At 36.7% G+C, this 26,322-nt stretch overlaps 1 protein-coding gene across 3 annotated transcripts in view; it reads left to right on the top strand.

Moving 5' to 3' along the window:
• Nucleotides 1-26,322, top strand: part of GNAQ (G protein subunit alpha q) — a 326,720-nt gene that overhangs the window by 245,638 nt on the left and 54,760 nt on the right. The window lies entirely within an intron of this gene.

Here is a 26,322-nt window from a genome sequence, read left to right as displayed (position 1 = left end):
CCTATTCTACACGGTACACTCGAGCAGTAAGCTCTTCTGTCAGATATATGAGCAGAGGCATGTGTTCAAGTCTAATTAAATTCTGCCTGGTCCCTTTCACACTCGTGCTAAGGCTCTGAAAGTGAAAGCAACACAGATCCCTTGGCAAATCATCAGATCTTGTATCCTACAGGACAGAATGGAGAGTGTTGGAGTGAATTGTTCTGTTTTTGTTTAAATCATGGTTTGTGTGGATGGATGAGTCCCCAACAGCATTTATAACCTCTCTTGGCAAATGTGAATGGCTTTACAGCTGGGCTCTAACTCAAATCTTTGTGCCTCAGTGATGTGTGCCTTTTGCGCTTAGGTCATTCTATGGGGTTGTTGCCTAATTTCTGTTTACTAATCATGAAGCGATTGAAGACATATTCTTGATCAGCCTGTTGGAAAAACTGATGTGGTATTAGAATCTTCTTTCCACTACATGAAAACTTGACAAATGTGAATATGGATTTTGAGGATGTTAAAGCTTAATGATGAGTCAGAATTGATTATGGAGCGTAATGAAGGGACCTAGAAAACTGTGCCTTTGATCTGGAGTCCTGTGTGTGTGTGTGTTGGGGAAGGAGAGCAGGTACCACTGATAGCCTGTTAGAAGGAGAGACTGCAAGCAGACACACAAGAGTAAGTGCTAAATATCCTTCTAACAGGGTAGGAAATACAGAGAAGTTTGATATCCCCATTAGCTGATTAAAATAAGCTCTGACATATTAAAATGTATTTTTAATACTGTACATTTTTTAAGATATGAAAGAATTCTTGACTTCTCGGTCCTTTTAAATAGTTTCTATTTTTCTGCAGTTACTATCCCCATTAAAAATCATATCCAGTCTTCCATAAGATTTTCCTCTGTGTCTAGGCTTGATGCGGAATCTGCTAACCAATATCTCATATAGCTTCAAGAGTTACCTTTACAAGCATTTCAAAACTTTTCTTGGTTTGCAATAGTATATATAGACTTTATCAACCCAAAGTTTCTTTTTAAGATGAGGTGTGTTTATTGTTAGCCAGTTGCCCCCTAAGGCTGCAATGCAAAGCACCTGAAAAGCATGCTAAACTATGAGTATCAGTTATCAAATTTAAAATAGGCAACTACTATCAGAATTTTAGCTGTAATATCTCTGTCTTTATGTCTTCCCCATTTTTGTTCCATAATCTTTGGAGGTCGTGTTTTGAACATGTTACATATTTTGGAAACAAGCATAGCACAACATTTCTGACTTCTTTGAATTTTAGATAAAGACAAAAAGTAATTTGAGGGCTTGTCTGCTATGTGCTGGGTACCAGGGCATCAAAAGAGTAGATAAAAATGGGAAAAAAGAAAAGTCAACTTTGTCTTAAAGGAATTCATAAAAGTTATGCTTTTTTATCAGAATAAGGAATATGAAGGGAAACAGGCAAGTTATATAGGTCATCATTTCTCTTTAGTTTGCCATTCAGTAGAATAAAATTTAAGATATTTGTCAACTACACAGAAGAATTAAAAAACAGACATAATTTTATTTATGTCACTATTTACATAATAGCTGGGGGAGAAAAACAAAAGTGTTGATCAATACAAATTTTATGAGATAAATGCATCATATCTATAAAGACATATATAGTAATTTCATACTTATTTAAATTTACCACTTTAAAATTAGCAAGACGGAAAAGAAGGTAGATTCTTCAGGCAATTTATCATCTAATCCTATCACATAAATCCTGTTCTCTAGTTATCTGTACATTAAGGCAAAATTGTGTAGATCATTTATTCCATTTTTCCACTTGACATTACTCATAGAGATCAAATTTTCATTTAAAAATATATTATTTTTTATTAATTAGAGTAAAATAATATTGTTTTGTTTGTCAAAAGTTAGGCATTTCCACAGTAACATGCTATTCAATGTACAGGTACTAAGTGCATCTAAAAATGTTTTTCCAGTTCCTTTGATACTTATGGTGTTGTATTATACTGTTTTTGAATAACTATAAACTAAAATAATAAAGTAATAATTTTTTTCCATTGAACTTCCCAGTCACTTATGACTATCTCTTAAGGCTGAGTTGATTGTATGGTGTTCTTTTCTTAGACTTCAAGTTAAGCCGAATGGATGGTATTAGAGATGATCTTAAGCATAATGACAAAAATGCTGCTCCTTAATTACTTTAGCCATGTTAGCCACAGCTAAATTATATTTAATATAATTAAAATATATTTTCATGTTGGAGTGTGGTCACATTCTCTTTTTTTTTTTTTTCAAGTTGTATTAATATGCGAAAATGGCATTGCCTTACTACCTTCTTCTATCATTAAGGAAATCCAGAGCTATATAATTCTGTTTTCCCCAAATCGCCTGGTTTTGGTAAAACAAAACAGAAATAAACTCCCAAAACATTTTGTTCTTGGTTTTAAAATCAGATATTCATAACTTTAATCCAAAGCAGACTTCTCTGCGCCTCCTTCAGTATACAGTTGTGAGAAAAACCTGGGAATGGATTCTGTCAGCCTCCCTTCTGTCCTGGGAGCTACGGAAAATGCATTGCAGACCACTAACAAAAAGAGCTAAGGAAAGTATTTTAGGTTATTGCTGTTGCTTTTAATTCTTCTAAAGCTTTATGCATTAATCTTATTTTATATATATTTTTTATTGACAAAACAACATACAAACACAAACATTCTTAACACATGAACATTCCGTACTTGGTGTGCAATCAGTGGCTCACAATATCATCACATAGTTGTATATTCATCACCATGATCATTTCGTAGAACATTCTTAGAACATCATTCCAGAAAAAGAAATAAAAAGAAATATGCATTAATCTTGAAACTTTTTTGCAGTTCTGATATTGTCTGTCCTAGTGTTTGGGGGATTAATTCCTTTTTTTTTTTAAAGAAATACATTATCAAATAGTGGGCTAGACTAATCAGGGTTGCAGAACTGTTTTGACTCATGTACTCCCTGCACTGCCTCCAAAGACTGAGGATCTTGCAGATCAAGCTCTTTAAAGAATCACAAAGACTAGACCTTTTCCCCTCCACTTCCTCTTTAAATCAATTTCTAGCCTATATTAATCGTTGTGAGATAGACATGGCCAATAATACTGTGGTTTTATTAAAATATCAAGATAACTCTTCCCTAGATCATCTATGGACTAAGATGGATTCCCCAGATAGCACCCCCCCCCCAAACATTTATCCTTCAAACTGGATTCTTTGAGTTGTTTTCGGATGAATAGAAAATAGTCAAAGGAGAGAATAAGCATTTATAATAACCTTAGCACTTTGTACTTGTTCAAATTGCTTGCCCATTATTTATTTAAGCCCCACCAACTGGCCTCCTGTGAAGTGGGCATATCAAATTGGTAACAACCAACAGGAGATATATGTAAATATTATGAAATTTTTTATAAGAATTGTTTCACATGACTGTGGGGATGGGCGAGGCCAAATTCCCTAGGACAGACCGCAAGCTGGGAGCTCCAGCAAAAGTCTTTGACACATTCCCCTGGAGAACCTGACTGGCTGAAGTAGAGATGGAAATTCTCTATTCTGATTGTTGAAATCATCTGTTCTCCTTTTAAGGCCTTCAGCTTAGTGGAAGAGACCCCTGTCATTGTTGAAGGCTGTCTCCTCCATTGATTGAAGATGTATCAGCTGCAGATGCAGTCAGCGTCCTGATTATTTCAGTCCATGAATTGTCCTCATGGTGACAGTCAGGACAGTGCTCGCTTGACCAAACAACTGGGCACCATCACCCGGCCACATTGACATGTGAACTTAACCATCATGGCGGGCCAGATACTCAGATACAAGGATGGAGAGATTAGACCCCTGGCCAAGGGCACCCACAGCCATATCCACTGCCCTTTTAGACCAGCTCTCATTCCCCTAACTAAAAATGTTTTCCAGAAGTTAGGGACAAGCTCTGAGGAAAAACAAGAGGAACTGTTTAAGGTAGCCAAGAGGATGGAAGTAGAATGAAAACCCTTCCCTTTCAAGAAGGCGTTGAAATACCTCTATTCTATCTCTAAGCTTTGATCATACTAATATGGTCTAGTAGATTGGCCAAGAGCCCTCATCAATAATAAAAGCTTCTGTTTTTCTCATTTGATTTTGAACCCATCTTAAAACAAATAGTCTAAAATATGTATTTACTTTTAGACATCTCTCTAGGTTTTTAATGAAGCCATTTTAAAGTTAGTCAACTGCAACCAAAGTCTGAACATTCTTTTTTAAAGTGTGAAACGTGTGCTTTGTTCTGCTCTAAAAATTCAAAGTGAGGGCGGGCAACGGTGGCTCAGTGGCCGAGTTCTCGCCTGCCATGCCGGAGACCCGGGTTCGGTTCCCAGTGCCTGCCCATGCTGAAAAAAAAAAGATTCAAAGTGAGCTTTGGGAATATTCTTCAGATAAAATTCATCTTCGGTGTGTGTGTGTGTGTGGAGAGCGGTGGAGGGACTAACTAAAAATTGAAGAGAAACAATTCAAACTCCGAAGGAAATATCCAAAGGAAACTTATAATTGATTACAAGTAACAGCTTAGATTATGATCTGTGGTCTCTGTTATAAGATCATTTGTTGGATTGACTAACTGCCTTTCTCTAAAGACTCTTTATGAATTCAGAAACTGCATCTTGCTCTGACAGTCTTTGGTTTGCTTGTCTCAGATTCATGGCCTGATTAAAAATAATATTCCTGAAAGACATCCTACTTTTTAAATTGTTTAACCCCTTTTCTGTTTCCTCTTTACTTTATTCATTGTCAGCCATTTTATAAACTGCTTCCTCTATCTCTTTCCATTCCTTGCCTTTTCTGTTTCCTCCTTCTATGTCCCTTCTTAGCTCTTTGCTCCCACTCCTCTTTTGCAGAAGGATGTTTTCTGATCTCCATTTATAAATTTGAAATCAGAGACCTGGATTTAGTGCTAGTGAAGATGTAGCAAAACAGGTACCCCTGGATGCTTTTTGTACAAACGGAAATTGGAAATCTTTTAAATAATTTATGCTGAACCCTGACTGTATAATCTATGCGATAGCTTTTTAAAAGATGAATTATGTTATATGAGAAAGGCAGATTGCAGAATAGTATATTGGTCTAATCCAATTTCTGTAGTCACAAATAATTACATATTTTCCTGTTATAGGGAAAGTTATTACTCACAGCTTCCCCTACCCCCAAAAAAGAATTAGGAAGATTTTCTACCAAGACCAAGATAGAAACAGAAGTGTTTATTATCACCAGGTGATAACATCATAGATAATAACTGACATCATAATTTTTTTTTAAAGTAAAATGCAGTAAGTTCAGATTGGGGTTTTAATTCTGCAGTTAACCAACTTTTATCCATTTTTCCTTCACGTTATCTATCTTTTTCCTATTGATTTGTGGGAGTTCTTTATATTCTTGGAATATGAACCTTTGTCATATGTGTTGCAAATTCTCCCCCTTTGTAGTTTGCATTTATTCTCTTAATGATGTCTTTTGATGAATGGAAATTGTAAATTTTAATATAGTAAAATATATCAAAAAATTCCTTTATGGTTATTAATAGTGCTTGTGCATCTCATGTATGCATCCACAGTACCATGAAATATATCACCTGAAAAATCTGGATGAGAGGACAGTAAGGATTGGCGAGTGAGAATAAAAATTGAAATACAAATCATGCAATCTTGTACTCGCCTGGTGGTAGTCCACAGATTTAGTCAAGCATCTCCTAGCAACCAATGAAAGGAGATAATCATGGTTTGTTACAAGATTCACTATGTCCTTAATGTGAAAACAGAATAGTTACTCGGTACATACTTAGCTTTTCCTGGTACTGAGACCTGAGAGTGACTTCTGCACCTCCGCAAAGAGACGCTATAGGAGGCAGTAAATTACATCTACAATAAAAGCTCTCCAGTAAACAAAATATTAGGGTACGTAAAGGCTGTTTCTTAAGCTCTCCTCAGGGAAGGTTGGTGCCATAACATCAGAGTTTGTGATGCACCAATACAGTGTGGTCTAAATATATAGCTTGATGTACAGTCAAACTTAGAATAGCTAGGGAAGTGAGATTTGTTTACTTCCGCTAATATAATCTGTTCCAGTGATACAAGAGAGTATAAATTATGGAGATCTTAAAATTTTAACACACTGGCTTCAAACCTTTATTTTCACAGAAATAAAAGGATACAGATACAAAGAAAGACCTTATAAAACCTGCCCAATTCATTTCTCACCCTCCCAAGAAGAAGCCACTGCCCTCGGTTTGGCATGTGTTTTTACCTTTTTACTACATCTGTTTGTGTCAGTAAACAATATACAATATGAGATTCTAAGTATTATTTATGATGGTAAATTTTATGAAAATGATTTCATTTTTAAACATTTTTTTTTCCCACTCAGTAATGTTTTGAAATTTTTCTCATGTCACTAACTATGGCTCTAAATCATTTATTTAAAATGTCTTATGTGAACATGCTCTACTGTGTTTCATATGCTTACTGGCTAATTACTGTTTGTAATTATTTTTTCATTTCCTTGCCTGTCCTCCTCTCACCCCAACCCCCAATGAACTCATTTTTCCTTTTCTTAATGATATGAAAAACTTAAAAAGTATTTTCTGGATATTATTTTTTTGTCATTGTACATGTAGCAATTGTCATCTGCCACTTTATTTTACAGAAGAGTTTTCATCTTAATATGATCAACTCACTCACTTTATTGGTTATTACATTTTTGTGTATTTGTATATTCTTGAAGAATTCATTTTATTCCCAAGAATATAAAGATAAGTCTCTTACTTTCTACAAAAGTTATAAGGTTTTACTTTTCACAGTTAGGCTTTCTAATGCCTGTAATTGATTTTTTCTGTATGGTAGGAAGTAAGGATTTCATAATATCCCTTTGGCCGTATTACTATTCAGTTGTTTCAGTACCATTCATTGAATAGTACGAGCATCTGTTCTTTCTCCACTTTTTTTTTAACCTTTTAATTAGGAAATTCAGAGGTAGAGAGTATACAGATCAGAGATGAATAGCCAGCTCAGTGTTTATCACAAAGCAAACTCCTGTGTGCCCGTCACCTGGTCAGGAAATTAAGCAGCCCTATCGACCACCCTCCTAACTTCCCTCCAACCCTAGAAGTAACCACAGTGTTGTCCAAGATGATCACTTCCTTGGTTTTCTTTTTAGTCTGAAAGCTTAAATATGCATCCCTAAACACTATGGTTTAGTTTTTAATTTTTTAACTTTTATGAAGGGATCAAATAGTGTGTCTTCTAAACTTTTATAGACTGCGTTATTTTGAGCTTTCATATAAAGTAAATCAAAGATGTTTTCTTTTGTGTTTGGCTTTTTTGCCCGCCATTATGTCTGTCAGATTCAGCTATACTGTCGTACTTTGCTGTAAGTCATTCATTCCATTGCCGTAGAGGGTTCTGTTGTGTGAAAATACCCCAACTTATTTATCCATTCTATGATATATGGACGTTTAGTTTGTGTCTTAGTTTGCCAGAGCTGTTATCATAAAAAAGCACACAACGTTTGGCTTAAACAATGGGAATTTATTGGCTCACAGTCTTAAGACTGGAAGAAGTCCAAAATCAAAATATCAGCATGGCTTGCCCTCTCTCCGGCTGCAGCGTTCTTGTGCTGGCTGCTGGCAGCCCTTGAGGTCCCTTGGTTTGTGTCTGCCTCCCTTCATGTGGCGATGTTCTCTCATGTAACTTCTGTAACTTCCAGGTTCTCTTTATAAGGCCTCCAGTAATTCAGACTAAGACCCACTCTCTTTCTTTTAGACCACACCTAAACTAAAAATCACGTCTTCAAGAGTTCTTATTTACAATGGATTCACACTCACAGGAGTGCGGATAAAGTTTGAGAATGTGTTTATGTTGGGGCAGGTAATTCATCTACCATGGTCTGTCTCCAGTTTGGGGCTATTACAAATAACACTGCCATAATTATCCATGTACATGTGTCTTGGTACACATGTGTACACATTTCTGTTAGCTATATATACACCTAGGAGTAGAATTGCAGGTTATACACATCATCAACTTTAGTAGATAAGGCTGAAGTCTTCCAAAGTGAATTGTACTGATTTACACTCCGTCAAGCAGTGTATGAAAGTTCCTGTTGCTTCGCATCTTTGCCAACACTTGGATTTTCGGTCTTTTTCATTTTAACCCTTCTGGTGGCTAAGGAGCTGAGCTGTAGCCCTTGCACGTGGCGCTTTTCTTTGGCATCCCTCACCCCTGGTGTGTAGCCCTAGTGCAAAGCACAGATGGTTTACCCAAACCCCATCCATCCCCTCATCCTCTCAGCTGCCACCTCCAGTATCAGCAAATCTCTCCAGGAGAAAAGTGGCTCCAAAAAATGGACTCACTTCTCTAGACCTCTGTCCTTCCCCCAATCCTCGCCTCCTAACTCTTAATAGCTTTCTTTTGCCCCTCTGGGACCATTAAACATTTGTATTTTCCATTTTTTTAGCTCTTTCTTTGGTTATCCTCCTTTTCACTGATTTTATTGTCACATGTCCCATATATCAGCAGTTGTTCTTTTCCTGGGCTCTTTATTGGATTGAACTAATTTTCTACTTGTATACCAATATAAAAACAGCAGATTACTGTAGTTTCATCATAATCTTAACATCTAGTGGATCAAATCTACCTACCTTGCTTTCTTCAGAATATTCTTGGGTACTCATGTTTTATTCTTACATTTGATTTTAAGATCAGCCCCTCAAATTCTGCCAAAAAAATGTTTTTGAATGGGATTTAAATAAATTTTATAGATAAATTTGAGGTTCATTTTTCAACTTTACATTATTTTGATTTTACCATCCATAATATGGTACCAGCTTCATATTTATTGTTTTGAATTTGGCATATATCTTTGTGGTCAGTTTTCTCTAACTACTCCACATGAGCTTGAAATTATGATTTCACATTTTTATGTGCAAGGCTTTATGTTATGTCCACTAGAACAAATATGAGTTAATAAAATCTTCTTTATCCTTACTAAATTTTGTCTGTTTAAGCTATCAGTTACTGACAGTTATTTTTATTGCTTTTTTAAGTTTGTATTTATGTTATACAGATATAGAAAAGTATACAAATTATAAGTGATTTATGAATTATCATAAACTGAACACATCCATGTAATCATCCTCTGCCATAAGAAATAGGTATTATCAGCACCCCAGAAACTCCTCTTGAACACCCACCAATTACTATCCTGTTCCCTGTTTCTAGGAGTAACTACTATTTTGACTTCTAACAACACAGATTAGTTTTTCCTATTTTGAACTTGATATAAATGGAATTATCATTATGGATTCTGTTGTGTCCACTTCTTTCACTCAGAGATGATGTTTGTGAGATTCATGTTGTGTATCGCTATAGTCCTTCATTTTTACTGCTTTATATTATTCAGCTGAATGAATATACCACACATCCTATCTCCATTCTGTTTTTAATGGGCATTTGAGTTGTTTTCAGTTTGGAATTTTATGAATAATGCTGCTATGGATATTCTGGCTATAGATTTTCTGGCTTGCGTGCGCCTGATTCCTCTAGGGTATTTACCTAAGAGTAGAACTGATGGTTCACGGAAAATGCAATTTTAGTAGTTATTGCCAGTCTTTCAAAGTGATGGAACCGGTTTGTCCTCCCATCAATAGTATATGAGGGTTCCAGCTGATCCATGTCCTTGCCAATGTTAGTTATGGTCAGTTTGTAAATTTCAACCATTATGTTGGGTGGGAATAGTATTCAGTATGCTGTGATTTGTATTTCTCTAATTATAATGAGGCTGAGTGCTTGGTCTGTTTCTTTGCTTTTTAGATTTCCTCTTTTTCAAGTGCCTTATTCAATTCTATTATCCAATTTTCTACTGATTTGTCATTTTATTTACTTATTAATATAGCATTTTCTGTACATTCTTAAAGCAAATTACAATTCTTGTAAGTAATTTGCAGTAGATAACTTCTTCCACTCTGTGACTTGCTTTTTTGCTACCTTAGCGGTATCTTTTGATGAAAAGAGTTCTTAATTTTATCATTCTTTCAAAATTTGTTCTTTACTTGTCCTCTTTAAGGAATTTTTACTCCTAAGTATAGTGCATAAATTTCTATCTTTAACGGGATGCTTTACTTAATATTTTGTTATAATATTTTTGTTTTTGAGTTGTATTAATTGTGTAGTTTCACTGTCTTTTTAATTTTGTCAATTCTGAATAAATTTTATAAATGAAATACTGATATTAATGCCAACATTCTAACATTGTAAACATAAATATCTAATCACTGGTTTGTAATTTTTCTTTACTATTGAAATCACTTGGGTGGGAGTTATCCATCCAGGTAAGTATCAAGACACTTTGCCAATCTTGTGTCATGAAAATGTTCTGAATAGCTTGCATTACTCATAAAAGTCTGCAGAAATGAATCCCAAGAAGGAAAAAAATAATAAAAGGAAAAAGATTTCCTCATGTTTTGAGGAAAAACTAAGGTATTTTAAATCTCCCACTTTGGTTGTGAAGTATCTGTTTCTTTTTGTAAGTCCGTGCTTATTATTATGTATGTTTTCAGTTTTGAAATTTTTATATATTCCGATGAATTGTTCCTTTTGTCATAACGAATTCCTTTTTAAGGTTCAGAAATGATGCCCTTTGTTGAATAGTGCTCTATGCAAGGAGAAGGCAAGCGGGAATACCAGTACCCTGCCTTTTACCCTAGATTAGCAAACAGAAAAAGGATCAATGTTTTCCTAAGTGGTAGAAACTGAGCAGTAGGAGACAGCTGGTGGCCACAGCAAGGCGAAGGCAGTGGGCAGACTGCACATGCAGGAGGTGAGTCGAACAAGTCGTGACTAACTTGGGAAAGAAAGGGTATTTGAGAAGCAAAATCTATAGCAATTGAAGTTACCACCATATAGGAAATAGAAAGAATCAATTGAGGGATCTTAAAAAGTAATGGCTTTATTGAGATATAATTCATGTAGCATAACATTCATTGGTTTTCAGTATATTCGCATATTTTTGCAACCATCACTACTATCTAATTTTAGGGCATTTTCATCACCTTAAAAAGAAATCCGAATAGTCCTTCCCCATTCCTCTGTACCCTCAATCCCAGTCCTACTCTGCTTTCTGTCTCTATGGATTTGCCTATTCTAGATATTTCTTATAAATGGAATTATACAAAATAAGACCCTTTGTGACTGGATTTGTTCTCTTGACATAATATTTTCAAGGCCCATCCATGATATAGCATGGATCAATACATCACTGCTTTTTATTGCCTAATAGTATTTCCATTGTATGAAGTTACCACATTTAACAGTGGATGGACATTTGGATCAATTCCACTTTTGCTGCTACAAATATTCATGTACAGTTTTTTCTGTGGACATAAATTTTCAACTCTAAGAAAATTGCTGGGTCCTATGGCAACCCTATAATTAACATTTTGAGGAACTGCCAAATTGTTTTCTAAAGTGACTGTTCTACTGTCCCACTACCAATATAGTAGGGTTCCAGTTTCTTCATATCTTAGCCGATACTTGGCATTGTATGCCGTCTTCATTTTAGCCATCGTAGTGGTTATAAAGTGGTATCTCATTGTAGTTTTGATTTCCTTAATGACTAATGATGTTGAACATCCTTTTATATGCTTATTTGCCATTTGTATATCTTCTTTGGATAATGTCTATTCAAATATTTTGTCTGTTTTTAAATCAGATTGTCTTTTTATCACATGATTTGCCAACACTTTCTCCCATTCTATGGGTTGTCTTAATGTCTTTCGGTACACAAAAGTTTTTAATTTTGATGAAATCCAATTTATCTGTTTTCCTTTAGTTGCTTGTATTTTAGGTGTTATAGCAAAGAAATTTGCATAATCCAAAGTCATGAAGATTTACCCCCAATGATTTTTTTCCTAAGATTGTTATAGCTTAGTTATGGTTTATTATCCATTTATTTGACTAAATTTTTATATATAGTGTAAAGTAGAGGTCCAACTTCTTTTTTTTTTTCAGGGATAGAAGTTATCAGCTTGCTGATATATATATTTTTTTATTAATTAAAGAAAATTAACTAACACAACATTTAGAAATCATTCCATTCTACATATGCAATCAGTAATTCTTAATATCATCACATAGATGTATGATTATCATTTCTTAGTACATATGCATCGATTTAGAAAAAGAAATAGCAAGACAACAGAAAAAGAAATAAAATGATAATATAGAGAAAAAATAAAAATAAAAATAAAAAATACAAAAATATATAAGAAAAAAAAACTATAGCTTAGATGCAGCTTCATTCAGTGTTTTAACATAATTACATTACAATTAGGTAGTATTGTGCTGTCCATTTTTTTTTTTTTTTAGAAATCATACCATTCTACATATGCAATCAGTAATTCTTGACATCATCACATAGATGCATGATCATCGTTTCTTAGTACATTTGCATCGGTTTAAAAGAACTAGCAATATAACCGAAAAAGATATATAATGTTAATATAGAGAAAAAAAATAAAAGTAATGATAGTAAGAATAAAACAAAACAAAACAAAAACCTATAGCTCGGATGCAGCTTCATTCAGTGTTTTAACATGATTACTTTACAATTAGGTATTATTGTGCTGTCCATTTTTGAGTTTTTGTATCTAGTCCTATTGCACAGTCTGTATCCCATCAGCTCCAATTACCCATTATCTTACCCTGTTTCTAACTCCTGCTGAACTCTGTTACCAATGACATATTCCAACATTATTCTCGAGTGTCGAATATTCTCTAGGTCCATCCATGTTATTACATGCTTCATAAGTTTATCCTGCCTTAAAGCTGCATAATATTCCATCGTATGTATATACCACAGTTTGTTTAGCCACTCGTCTGTTGATGGACATTTTGGCTGTTTCCATCTCTTTGCAATTGTAAATAACGCTGCTATAAACATTGGTGTGCAAATGTCCGTTTGAGTTTTTGCCCTTAATTCCTTTGAGTAGATTCCCAGCAATGGTATTGCTGGGTCGTATGGCAATTCTATATTCAGCTTTTTGAGGAACCGCCAAACTGCCTTCCACAGTGGTTGCACCATTTGACATTCCCACCAACAGTGGATAAGTGTGCCTCTTTCACCGCATCCTCTCCAGCACTTGTCATTTTCTGTTTTGTTGATAATGGCCATTCTGGTGGGTGTGAGATGATATCTCATTGTGGTTTTGATTTGCATTTCTCTAATGGCCAGGGACATTGAGCATCTCTTCATGTGCCTTTTGGCCATTTGTATTTCCTCCTCTGAGAGGTGTCTGTTCAAGTCTTTTTCCCATTTTGTAATTGGGTTGGCTGTCTTTTTGTTGTTGAGTTGAACAATCTCATTATAAATTCTGGATACTAGACCTTTATCTGATATGTCATTTCCAAATATTGTTTCCCATTGTGTAGGCTGTCTTTCTACTTTCTTGATGAAGTTCTTTGATGCACAAAAGTGTTTAATTTTGAGGAGTTCCTATTTATTTATTTCCTTCTTCAGTGCTCTTGCTTTAGGTTTAAGGTCCATAAAACTACCTCCAATTGTAAGATTCATAAGATATCTCCCTACATTTTCCTCTAACTGTTTTATGGTCTTAGACCTAATGTTTAGATCTTTGATCCATTTTGAGTTAACTTTTGTGTAGGGTGTGAGATATGGGTCTTCTTTCATTCTTTTGCATATGGATATCCAGTTCTCTAGGCACCATTTGTTGAAGAGACTGTTCTGTCCCAGGTGAGTTGGCTTGACTGCCTTATCAAAGATCAAATGTCCATAGATGAGAGGGTCTATATCTGAGCACTCTATTCGATTCCATTGGTCGATATATCTATCTTTATGCCAATACCATGCTGTTTTGACCACTGTGGCTTCATAATATGCCTTAAAGTCAGGCAGTGCAAGACCTCCAGCTTCGTTTTTTTTCCTCAAGATGTTTTTAGCAATTCGGGGCACCCTGCCCTTCCAGATAAATTTGCTTATTGGTTTTTCTATTTCTGAAAAATAAGTTGTTGGGATTTTGATTGGTATTGCATTGAATCTGTAAATCAATTTAGGTAGGATTGACATCTTAACTATATTTAGTCTTCCAATCCATGAACACAGTATGCCCTTCCATCTATTTAGGTCTTCTATGATTTCTTTTAGCAGTTTTTTGTAGTTTTCTTTGTATAGGTCTTTTGTCTCTTTAGTTAAATTTATTCCTAGGTATTTTATTCTTTTAGTTGCAATTGTAAATGGGATTCGTTTCTTGATTTCCCCCTCCGCTTGTTCATTACTAGTGTATAGAAATGCTACAGATTTTTGAATGTTGATCTTGTAACCTGCTACTTTGCTGTACTCATTTATTAGCTCTAGTAGTTTTGTTCTGGATTTTTCCGGGTTTTCGACGTATAGTATCATATCGTCTGCAAACAGTGATAGTTTTACTTCTTCCTTTCCTATTTTGATGCCTTGTATTTCTTTTTCTTGTCTAATTGCTCTGGCTAGAACCTCCAACACAATGTTGAATAATAGTGGTGATAGTGGACATCCTTGTCTTGTTCCTGATCTTAGGGGGAAAGTTTTCAATTTTTCCCCATTGAGGATGATACTAGCTGTGGGTTTTTCATATATTCCCTCTATCATTTTAAGGAAGTTCCCTTGTATTCCTATCCTTTGAAGTGTTTTCAGCAGGAAAGGGTGTTGAATCTTGTCAAATGCCTTCTCTGCATCAATTGAGATGATCATGTGATTTTTCTGCTTTGATTTGTTGATATGGTGTATTACTTTAATTGATTTTCTTATGTTGAACCATCCTTGCATACCTGGGATGAATCCTACTTGGTCATGATGTATAATTCTTTTAATGTGTTGTTGGATACGATTTGCTAGAATTTTATTGAGGATTTTTGCATCTATATTCATTAGAGAGATTGGCCTGTAGTTTTCTTTTTTTGTAATATCTTTGCCTGGTTTTGGTATGAGGGTGATGTTGGCTTCATAGAATGAATTAGGTAGTTTTCCCTCCGCTTCGATTTTTTTGAAGAGTTTGAGGAGAGTTGGTACTAATTCTTTCTGGAATGTTTGATAGAATTCAGATGTGAAGCCGTCTGGTCCTGGACTTTTCTTTTTAGGAAGCTTTTGAATGACTGATTAAATTTCTTTACTTGTGATTGGTTTGTTGAGGTCATCTATGTCTTCTTGAGTCAAAGTTGGTTGTTCATGTCTTTCCAGGAACCCGTTCATTTCCTCTAAATTCTTGTATTTATTAGCGTAAAGTTGTTCATAGTATCCTGTTATAACCTCCTTTATTTCTGTGAGGTCAGTAGTTATGTCTCCTCTTCCATTTCTGATCTTATTTATTTGCATCCTCTCTCTTCTTTTTTTTGTCAGTCTTGCTAAGGGCCTATCAATCTTATTGATTTTCTCATAGAACCAACTTCTGGCCTTATTGATTTTCTCTATTGTTTTCAATTTCATTTATTTCTGCTCTAATCTTTGTTATTTCTTTGCTTTTGCTTGCTTTGGGATTCGTTTGCTGTTCTTTCTCCAGTTCTTCCAAATGGATAGTTAATTCCTGAATTTTTGCCTTTTCTTCTTTTCTGATATAGGCATTTAGGGCAATAAATTTCCCTCTTAGCACTGCCTTTGCTGCGTCCCATAACTTTTGATATGTTGTGTCTTCATTTTCATTCGCCTCGAGGTATTTGCTAATTTCTCTAGCAATTTCTTCTTTGACCCACTCGTTGTTTAGGAGTGTGTTGTTGAGCCTCCACGTATTTGTGAATTTTCTGGCACTCCGCCTATTATTGATTTCCAACTTCATTCCTTTATGATCCGAGAAAGTGTTGTGTATGATTTCAGTCTTTTTAAATTTGTTAAGACTTGCTTTGTAACCCAGCATATGGTCTATCTTTGAGAATGATCCATGAGCACTTGAGAAAAAGGTGTATCCTGCTGTTGTGGGATGTAATGTCCTATAAATGTCTGTTAAGTCTAGCTCATTTATAGTAATATTCAGATTCTCTATTTCTTTATTGATCCTCTGTCTAGATGTTCTGTCCATTGATGAGAGTGGTGAATTGAAGTCTCCAACTATTATGGTATATGAGTCTATTTCCCTTCTCAGTGTTTGCATGTATTTTGGGGCATTCTGGTTCGGTGCATAAATATTTATGATTGTTATGTCTTCTTGTTTAATTGTTCCTTTTATTAATATATAGTGTCCTTCTTTGTCTCTTTTAACTGCTTTACATTTGAAGTCTAATTTGTTGGATATTAGTGTAGCCACTCCTGCTCTTTTCTGGTTGTTATTTGCATGAAATATCTTTTCCCAACCTTTCACTTTCAACCTATGTTTATCTTTGGGTCTAAGATGTGTTTCCTGTAGACAGCATATAGAAGGATCCTGTTTTTTAATCCATTCTGCCAATCTATGTCTTTTGATTGGGGAATTCAGTCCATTGACATTTAGTGTTATTACTGTTTGGATAATAATTTCCTCTAACATTTTGCCTTTTGTATTATATATATCATATCTGATTTTCCTTCTTTCTACACTCTTCTCCATACCTCTCTCTTCTGTCTTTTTGTATCTGACTCTAGTGCTCCCTTTAGTATTTGCAGAGCTGGTCTCTTGGTCACAAATTCTCTCAGTGACTTTTTGTCTGAGAATGTTTTAATTTCTCCCTCATTTTTGAAGGATAATTTTGCTGGATATAGGAGTCTTGGTTGGCAGTTTTCTCTTTTAGTAATTTAAATATATCATCCCACTGTCTTCTAGCTTCCATGATTTCTGCTGAGAAATCTACACATAGTCTTATTGGGTTTCCCTTGTATGTGATGGATTGTTTTTCTCTTGCTGCTTTCAAGCTCCTCTCTTTCTCTTTGACCTCTGACATTCTAACTAGTAAGTGTCTTGGAGAACGCCTATTTGGGTCTAATCTCTTTGGGGTGCGCTGCACTTCTTGGATCTGTAATTTTAGGTCTTTCATAAGAGTTGGGAAATTTTCAGTGATAATTTCTTCCATTAGTTTTTCTCCTCCTTTTCCCTTCTCTTCTCCTTCTGAGACACCCACAGCACGTATATTTGTGCGGTTCATATTGTCCTTGAGTTCCCTGATACCCTGTTCAAATTTTTCCATTCTTTTCCCGATAGTTTCTGTTTGTTTTTGGAATTCATATGTTCCATCCTCCAACTCACTAATTCTATCTTCTGTCTCTTTAAATCTATCATTGTAGGTATCCATTGTTTTTTCCATCTTTTCTACTTTATCCTTCACTTCCATAAGTTCTGTGATTTGTTTTTTCAGTTTTTCTGTTTCTTCTTTATGTTCAGCCCATGTCCTCTTCATGTCCTCCCTCAATTTATCGATTTCATTTTTGAAGAGGTTTTCCATTTCTGTTCGTATATTCAGCATTAGTTGTCTCAGCTCTTGTATCTCATTTGAACTATTGGTTTGTTCCTTTGACTGGGCCATATTCTCAGTCTTCTGAGCATGGACAGTTATCTTCTGCTGCTGGTGTCTGGGCATTTAGTCAGATTTCCCTGGGTGTCGGACCCAACAAGGTTGTAAGATTTTTCTGTGAAATCTCTGGGTTCTGTTTTTCTTATCCTGCCCAGTAGGTGGCGCTCGTGGCACACGTTTGTCTGCGGGTCCCACCAGTAAAAGGTGCTGTGGGTCCTTTAACTTTGGAAAACTCTCGCCGTCCGGGAGGTTCGCTAGCCGAAGCGGCTTGGAAGAGTGCCAGCCGGCCCGGGGTCCGAACGCGGGGAGGGTCGCTGGCCGCCGCAGCCTGGGAAAGCGCCTGTCCGAATTTCCTAGTCGGCCCAGTGGCGGGAGGGCGCCAGCCGCAGCGGCCCGCCTAGAAGAGTGCACGTTCCCGGAGAGTCATGGGTTTGGAAGGGCACCCCCCGTCACCGTTCTCCGTGGCCTGGGGATTTCCGATCCAATTCTCTCAGTTGGTCCGGGGGGCCGCGCGTGGTGTGGGCGCCAGCCACCGCGGTTTGAGGGGACCGCCTGTCCAATTCTCCCAGCCGGCCCGGGAAGGGGGAAGGGAGTGACTCCGGCCGCTTGCCGCCCTGCCCAGTGAAGCCCGCGCCCCTCGGTGATCTCACCAGAGCAGGTTCTCTCAGCCAGCCAGCCGTTCCAGGATGGGGTACGCTGTCTTTTTTATCTCTGTCGTGGCTTTGGGAGCTGTTCTGTATCGTTTCTACTCCCGTAGTAGCTGTCCTGGAGGAGAAACTAAGATCCGCGCGTCTTACTAAGCCGCCATCTTCTCCGGAACTTCCAACTTCTTTTTATCCAACTTACCCAGAACAATTTGTTGAAAATACTGTTATTTCCTTACTGATTGTCTTGGCACCATTGTTGAAAATCAGTTGACCATAAATGTAAAGGTTTATTTCTGAACATTCAATTCCATTCCATTAATGCATATGTTTCTTCATATACCCATACCATACCACCTTGATTTTTGTAGTTTCAAATTGAGAAATATGTGTCTTCTACTGTTGTTCTTCTTTTTCAAGATTATTTAAACTCTCCTGGGTCCCTTGCATCTCCATATGAATTTTAGGATCCGCTTGACAATTTCTGCTGTTTTCCTGGGATTTAATAGGGAAGACATTGACTTTGTATTTGAACTTGGGGAGTATTGCCATCGTAATACTTGAGAAGAATGTATTCTGCTCTTATTGGGTAGAATGTTCTATAGATGCCTGTTAGGTCTAGTTGTTTATAGTGTTGTTCAAGAAGAAACAGATTGAGCTTCTGCCTTGTTGTTTTATCCATTACTGAAAATGAGGTATTGGTGTCTGCAACGATCATAGTTGAATTTTCTCTACCTTCAATTTTATCAGTTTTTGCTTTATGCATTTTTTTAGCTCTGCTGTTAGTTACATATATGTTTATAATCATTATGGTTTTTTAAATATTTTTATTGATAAAAGTTAAAAAATATCCAAACATTCTTAACATACAAACATTCCATATATGGTATACAATCAGTGACTCACAATATCATCACATAGTTATGTATTCATCACCGTGATCTTTTTTTGAATATTTGTATCACTCTAGAAAAAGCAATAAAAAAGAAAAAGAAAAACCTCATACGTATCTTACCCCTTACCCCTCCCTCTCATTGACCATCTACCCAATTTATTTTAACCTTTGTTCCCCCTATTATTTATCTTTTGTCCATATTTTTTACTCATTGTGCACACCCTAGATAAAAGGAACATCAGACACAAGGTTTTCACAATCACTACAATCACATTGCAAAAGCTATATCATTATACAATCATCTTCAAGAAACAAGATTTTACTAGAATACTGGAACACAGTAATACTGTGTTTTACTGGAACACAGCTCTGCAGTTTCTGGTACTTCCCTCTAGCCAGTCCAATACACCATAAACCAAAAAGGGGATATCTATATAATGCATAAGAAAAACCTCCAGGATAACCTCTCGACTCTATTTGGAATCTCTCAGCCACTGACATAAATATTTTCAAGTAACTAAAGGATCTATGTCTAAAGTCTCATCATATAGAGAAAAGAGACAGAAAAAAAAACAAACCAAAGAGAATTCTGGAGTTGAATATGCAATAAATAAAATGAAAAATTCATTAGAGGGTTTTTTTTCTCATTTTCCTCTTCCCCCTTTTGGTCAAGAAGGTTTTCTCAAATGTTACCATTATGTTTTACTCCTCATTTGACCCTCTTGTCATTATAAAATGTCCTTTGTCTCTCATAACCGTTTTGTCATAAAAGTCCATTTTGTCTATCAGTATAGTTACTCTAGTTCTCTTGTGCTTAACATTTTTACAGTGTGTTTTCTTTCTATGCTTTTACTTTAAACCCATTTGTATCTTTGAGTCGAAAGTATATATCTTGTAGACAGCATATAGTTGGATTGTTTTCTGTTTGCTTGTTTGTTTTGCTTGGGCAGGCTCTGGGAATCAAACCTAGTCTCCAGCATGGCAGGTGAGAATTCTGCCAGTGAGCCACCATTCCATTGCCCTGGTGAATTGTTTTTTGTTGTTGTTGTTATTGTTGTTTTCATTTATCCTCCAACCTCTGCCCTTTGATAGGGGTGCTTGTTGGATCTTTCTTCTGCCTGCCTGGATCTGCTGTTGAACCCCTCTAGTGAATTTTTCATTTTATTTATTGTATATTCAACTCCAGAATTCTCTTTGGTTCATTTTTTTTTTCTTTCTCTTCTCTCTGTATGATGAGACTTTAGAAGTAGATCCTTTAGTTACTTGAACATATTTATGATAGCTGATTTTAAGTCTTTGCCAATATGGACTTCATCAGGGACACTTTCAATTGACTGTTTTCCCCCATATATGTGGATCATACTTTCCTGTTTCTTTGCATGCCTCATCATTTTTTTGTTGAAAACTGGACATTATTAATAATGTAATGTGATAAGTCTGGAAACCAGATGTACCCTCCCCTCCACTTAGGTTTGTTTTGTTTTGTTTTGTTTTGTGACTTTCCTGGGCTAATCTGTACAGTCTATATTCTTTGTTCTGTGCAGCCACTGATGACTCTGCTCAGTTAGTGTAGTAGTTAGCTTATGACTGAACAGAGATTTCCCTAAATGCCTTGAAACCAATGAGCCGCCTTATCTTTTCCATGGGACTCTGTGTGTGTGTTTAATGCCCTGGTAGTTTATAACTGTGCCTCAGCCTTCACTTCCTGCTCACACACAGCCTCAAGCTTAGCTATAGGTGATAGATTAGGACCTTCTCAGGTCTTTCTTGGTCATGCATGGAGCCATGTAGATGTGCATAGCCTTTTAGATTCCCAGAAATTTATTGGAGCTTTTTAAAACCTCCTGTGGATATCTCATGTCCCAGATACTCCTTTTAAGTTTTTTTGGCCAAGTTCTCATTTACCCTAGTTGCTGTGACCACTTCAGGTGCTGATAATGTTAAGCAGTTGCTGCTGATTGTTTTTGACATATGCCCTGGAGATAGAGCTGTTTCACACTGAGTTAGCTCTGAGTCAAATTAAAGTTAAGCCCAGTGAATGGGGTTTTCCAGTGAGCTGCCTGACACGTCAAATAGTGACAATTTTCTGGGTCTAGGGATTTCAGGGAGCACTAAAACCATTCTGTGCCCTCGAGTACTGCTAGGCTACCAGTTTTCACAGTTAACATTGTTGGGAAGCTGTTGGTTTTCTGCATAGCTGGGAAAAGGGGATGGGAATAACACAAGTTAAAATACCACAAAGCTTGCTGTCCTCACCAAGATTCAACTGTTTTTCTTGAATGAATGTTCCCTGTATTGTTGCAGGCCCTTGATTAATTCACAGAGTTACAAAAAAGTTGACTTTCACAGTGTTTTTCTGTGTGCTCATTACTTTTATAGAGGAAAGAAATTTTCAGGTCATTCCATAAGAACGTCTCCTGAATTGAATTTTGTAATCTGACCATACCATAATCATAGAAACACAATCAACGTGTGGGCATTGCTTTTTACCTACTAGAATGACAAAGATAAATGTAATGAGGGGTATAGAGAAGTAGGCATTCTTACATACTGCTGGTAGGAGAATAAATTGGTGCAATCTGCTAGTAGTACAGTAATATTTGAAGGTCTTTAAGGTGGTCATGCCCTTTGATCCTGTAATTCTATTTCTAAGAATTTATTCTAATTGTTTAGTTGGTGACTGTTTTAGTTTCCTAGGCTCCCCAAAGAAGATTTCATGAAATGGGTTGGCTTTAAACGGTGGGAATTTATTAGCTTACAGTATGAGATCATGAGGATGTTCAAATCAAGGCAACATCAAGGCAATGCTTTCTTCTTGAGGACCAACTGCTGGCGTGCTTTACTGTTCTGCTACATGGCAAAGCACATGACAGCGTCCACTGGTCTCTCCCTTCTTCAATGTCTTCACTGGCTTTCTCTCTCTCCAGTAAAAGGGTTAAAACCTATCCTGAATGAGGTGGGTCACACCTTAACTGAAATAGCTTCATCAAAAGATCCTACTTACGGCGGGCCGCGGTGGCTCAGCGGGCAAAGTGCTTGCCTGCTATGCCGGAGGACCTCGGTTCGATTCCCGGCCCCAGCCCATGTAACGAAAACGGAGAAACAAAATACAATAAAAACAAGAAAATGTTTAAAAGATGTTTCCCTTTCTTCCTCTCTTCCTTCCTTCTATCCTTCCTTCCTTCTCTCTGTCTTTCCTTTAAAAAAAAAAAAAAAAAGATCCTACTTACAAAGGCTCCACACCCACAGGAGTGGGTTAGATTTAAGAACATGATTTTCTGGTGGTACAAACAGTTCTTAACCATCACAGTAACAGACCCCAAAGGCATTCTCACAATGGGTTTGGTTTGACTTATTGAAAATACCTAAATTATCAAACAGTATGAGATTGGTTAAACAGACCAGTATATCTAAAAAACAGAAATGCTATACAGAAGAATGATCACATGAATTTTTAATTAGTATTAGTTAGAAAGTTGTTTGTGATATGTAGTAAACAAATGATTTCAGAATAGCATGAATAGCATCTGATTTTTAAATACATATAGTATGGGGATTTATATATTTGAATAGATGCATAAAAAATATCTGGGAATGTTAATGCAAAACCATTACCAGAGATTTCCTCTTGATGATGGGATTAAAAATAAGTTCATTTTCATGCTTTCTTCTTTTCACTTATCTACATTTTCTATTTTTTCATGAAAAAATATACTGCGTAGGTTAAAGAAGCAATAAATATTTAAAAATTTAAACTAAGAATGAAAAAATGCCTACTAAAATCTGGTAAAATAAAAATAAGCATTTTAGTTTCCTTTCTCTTTTTCTAACTGCTTTAGGAAGGATATGATGGAGGTAACAAGTGAATGGAGAAGTATGTAGAAGTATTAGAAGCATCCATTTTCTGTCAATTTGCTAAAAACATCTTTTAAATTGAGACAGCCTTTAGAAATAGTACAAATAATAGAGATTACTGAAAAAAGAGAGACAGTTTTATGAGGCCAGGATATATCTCCGCACTTGTTTGTTAATTTTAGATGGAGCAAAGGCAAAGACTTAAAGCTCAAAATAAATATAAGCTCTAGATTTTAGACAAACAAATGAAAACACAGTGGGCCAAAAGCCAGAGGAATCTGGACCACTTTGTCGTTCACATTTAACCAGCTGGGGTCTTTCTTGATGCCATCTGATTCTGCCTCTTTTGAAAAGGAAGAATTTGTCTTTTAGCAGAGAATTTGCATTTTATAAAGTTTAAGATCTGTGGCTCTGTTATTCTCTAGAAAAATAGCACATTTGATGAAACACCATGCTCAGTATTTAATAAAAGTTCCCCATTGGATGAAATGTTCTTCGCGGCAAGACTAGATTAAGATTCAGAGTCATGGGTAATATATCTGCCACTGTCCAGGTATCTTAGTCTTAGTTAAATCTGTTGCAGTGAGATCTCTAACATGTTTTCACATGTGAACCTATGACGGCGTGATGAAATGCAGTATCCTTTTTGAATTGCCAATTAATGTAATGCTAATTGTCATCTTAAAAAGAAATAAGAGAGAATGGATTTCTTTAAGGGACTTGGGGCAACTGTGACATATGACTCCAAAACAATCTCTGAATTAGCGACAGAGGAGTAGAATCAGACTGTCCTGGTTTGAATCGTAGCTCCACTGATTTCTACAGAAATGACGGAAACCTCAGAGTCAACAGAGAGAACAGAGATACAGATGTTTGAAGATGCTTGGAGCAGACGTCACCATGAGATGTTAGGCAAGCCAGAACCTGGAGAGAGCCAAGGGAAGCCAAGAGATGAAAGCCAGCCCTGGAACAGAAGCAAAGTGAAGAACCCCCACAGGAACAGAGGCTGAAAGCAAAGGAGCCCAGGAGCAAGGGACCAGCAGATGCCAGTCACATGCCTTCCCAGCTGATAGAGGTGTTTCTGACCCAACAGCCTTTTTCAAGTGAAGGTAACCTCCTGTTGGTGCCTTAACTTGGACACTTTCACTTCCTTAGAACTGTAAGCTTGTAACTTATTAAATTCCCCTTTTTAAAAGCCATTGCAGTTCTGGTATATCATATTCCAGCAGCTTGCGAGCTAAAACATACCCTACAGCCAAATGAATAGACTTAATATTTGTTCAGTAACGTAAAAAATACATGAGAGTGTTGTTTAAATGCTAAATAGCAAGGGAGCTTTTCTTTAGAAAATTCCTTTTAGAATAATGGGAGGAAAGGTTTTAAAAGACAAAAAGGGACTGAAACTAGTATACCCATTAAGATACAGCTGCTCGTATGTGTCATCTGCTTCCATGTTTTGTTTATCATGGTATTTGTATTAGTGATGACTTTGTGGTTGAAAGAAGACAGAAAGTGTCTCAAACTTACCTGCTCATGTGACCAGGTAGAATCAGGGTATAGATGCCTTTGTGGCACCTTTATACCAGGGATTTGGTTGTGAATCTCTCTCCCTCTCTCCTCTGCTTCTCTTTACCTTGAACAGCCTTGACTCACATCTTCCAACCTTAGCAACCCAAGAGAAACAGGATTTCCCCCTAAAACTCCAAATTGAAAAATCCCAGGGAAGGGAGATGTAGTATTGTGTTTGTCTCAGTGTAAGTTACCCACGGACCCCGTTGTCAAAGGCAGAATTGCTTCCAGAAGATTGGAGGGAAGGGAGACGAGCACATGTGGCCAGCCAAAACAATGGCCACTCCAATGATGGTTTTCAAATCATGGGCTTCATCACATGATTGAGATGGAAACGTTATTGGGTTGTAAACTCCATATGGTGGGATGTGGGCAGTATTTTTTTTTAATGAACAGATATAAATGAAATTGAATATAAAATACAAAAGTATAACAAATTGTTTCATAAAACTTTGATTTCCATATATTTAAATATGTATGTGTGTGAGTGGGTATACTAGGTGCAATATAAATTGTATTTCTTCTTATGAGATGCAATTTTTAAAAAGTCTACACTGCACACTGCTGTTTACTGGTAAGCTACCATTGTAAATGGAAAATAATCTGCTTGTTTCTAGGATCTTATTCCTAAGGGACCCTGGTTTGATTCCCAGTGCCTGCCCATGCAAAAAAAAAAAGGATATGTTTTTCTTTTGAGATACTTAATGTAGACCGTTGCCATTACTTAACTTCAGCCTCCCAGTCGATCACACAGGAAGTATGGCCAGAGCTGTGTTAATTAGGGAGGCAAAATGCTGCAACAATTAGATTCCAAAATGGCAAGTAGCTCAACATAATAAAATTGTATTCCTCTTAGAGTTATTCAAAATGGGTATGCCTGATTGGTGAGCAGCTTTCTTCCACTTGTAATACAAAGCAGGATGGGTTCCTTCCATCTTGAGACCCTGCCATCTCGTGGGTCTCACTGTCACCTCCATCCTATCAGAGGAAGGGAGAAGAACAACTGGAGGCAGCACACCGTCTTCTCAATGGCCTTAGCCCCGAAGTAGTACAAACAGCCCTTTTTCCACACACATTCAGCTGGCAAGTGACTGTCATTTGGCCTCCTCTCACTGTAAGGGAGGCTAGGAAATGCAGAGTAGCTGCCTCGCCATGTGCCTGGCACAAGTATGCAGTGGAAGAAGAGAATAGATTTGGTTGACCAGATGGCAATCTCCATCATAGGGATCCTGACTGGAAAGGATCTTTTCAGATTCTTATCTACCAGCTGGTTCCCTCTATCTTGTCCTAGCTGTGTGCTTTGAGCCCCCTTCATGGGAAACTGCCCTCTGCAGGAGCCCCCACCACCCTCAGCTCATGGCCCCCTGAGATGAGTTGCCAGTAAATGATTTTTATTGTTACAGAACATAAAGTTAGTAATAGGATTGAGTTTTTGCTTGTTTGGGGAGACAGGACATTTTCCCCCCTTGTGTCTGATTCAATTTAAGTTACAAGTAATTTTCCCAAACAGCTGCAGCTATAAGTTCAAATCAGTTTTCAAATTTAACACAAAGAGTTCTTCTACCAGGTCCAGCTTTACAGGCAGGCATCCTGTGCATTTGCCCGGGGGCCCATGCTTGATTTAACGGCCTGCTGCCACTATCTTAGGAAACTCTCCATCTCTGAACAAAGGGCCCCACATTTTTATTTTGCACTGGTTCCTGTGAATTATTTAGTCCTGTCCACTAAATGTTAAACACTAAGCTGCTAGACTACACCCGGAAAGCTGTAGTTATGCTTAGTCCTTGCCTGTGCTCATGCAGCATGTGTTCATTACTTAATGAGGAAATATATCTTTCATTCTCTGTGATA

This window comes from Tamandua tetradactyla, chromosome 2, assembly GCF_023851605.1.
Source record: "Tamandua tetradactyla isolate mTamTet1 chromosome 2, mTamTet1.pri, whole genome shotgun sequence".
Lineage (NCBI taxonomy): Eukaryota > Metazoa > Chordata > Mammalia > Pilosa > Myrmecophagidae > Tamandua > Tamandua tetradactyla.
The sequence above is the reverse complement of the archived record's forward strand: the minus strand, read 5'-3'. Positions and strand labels throughout refer to the sequence as shown.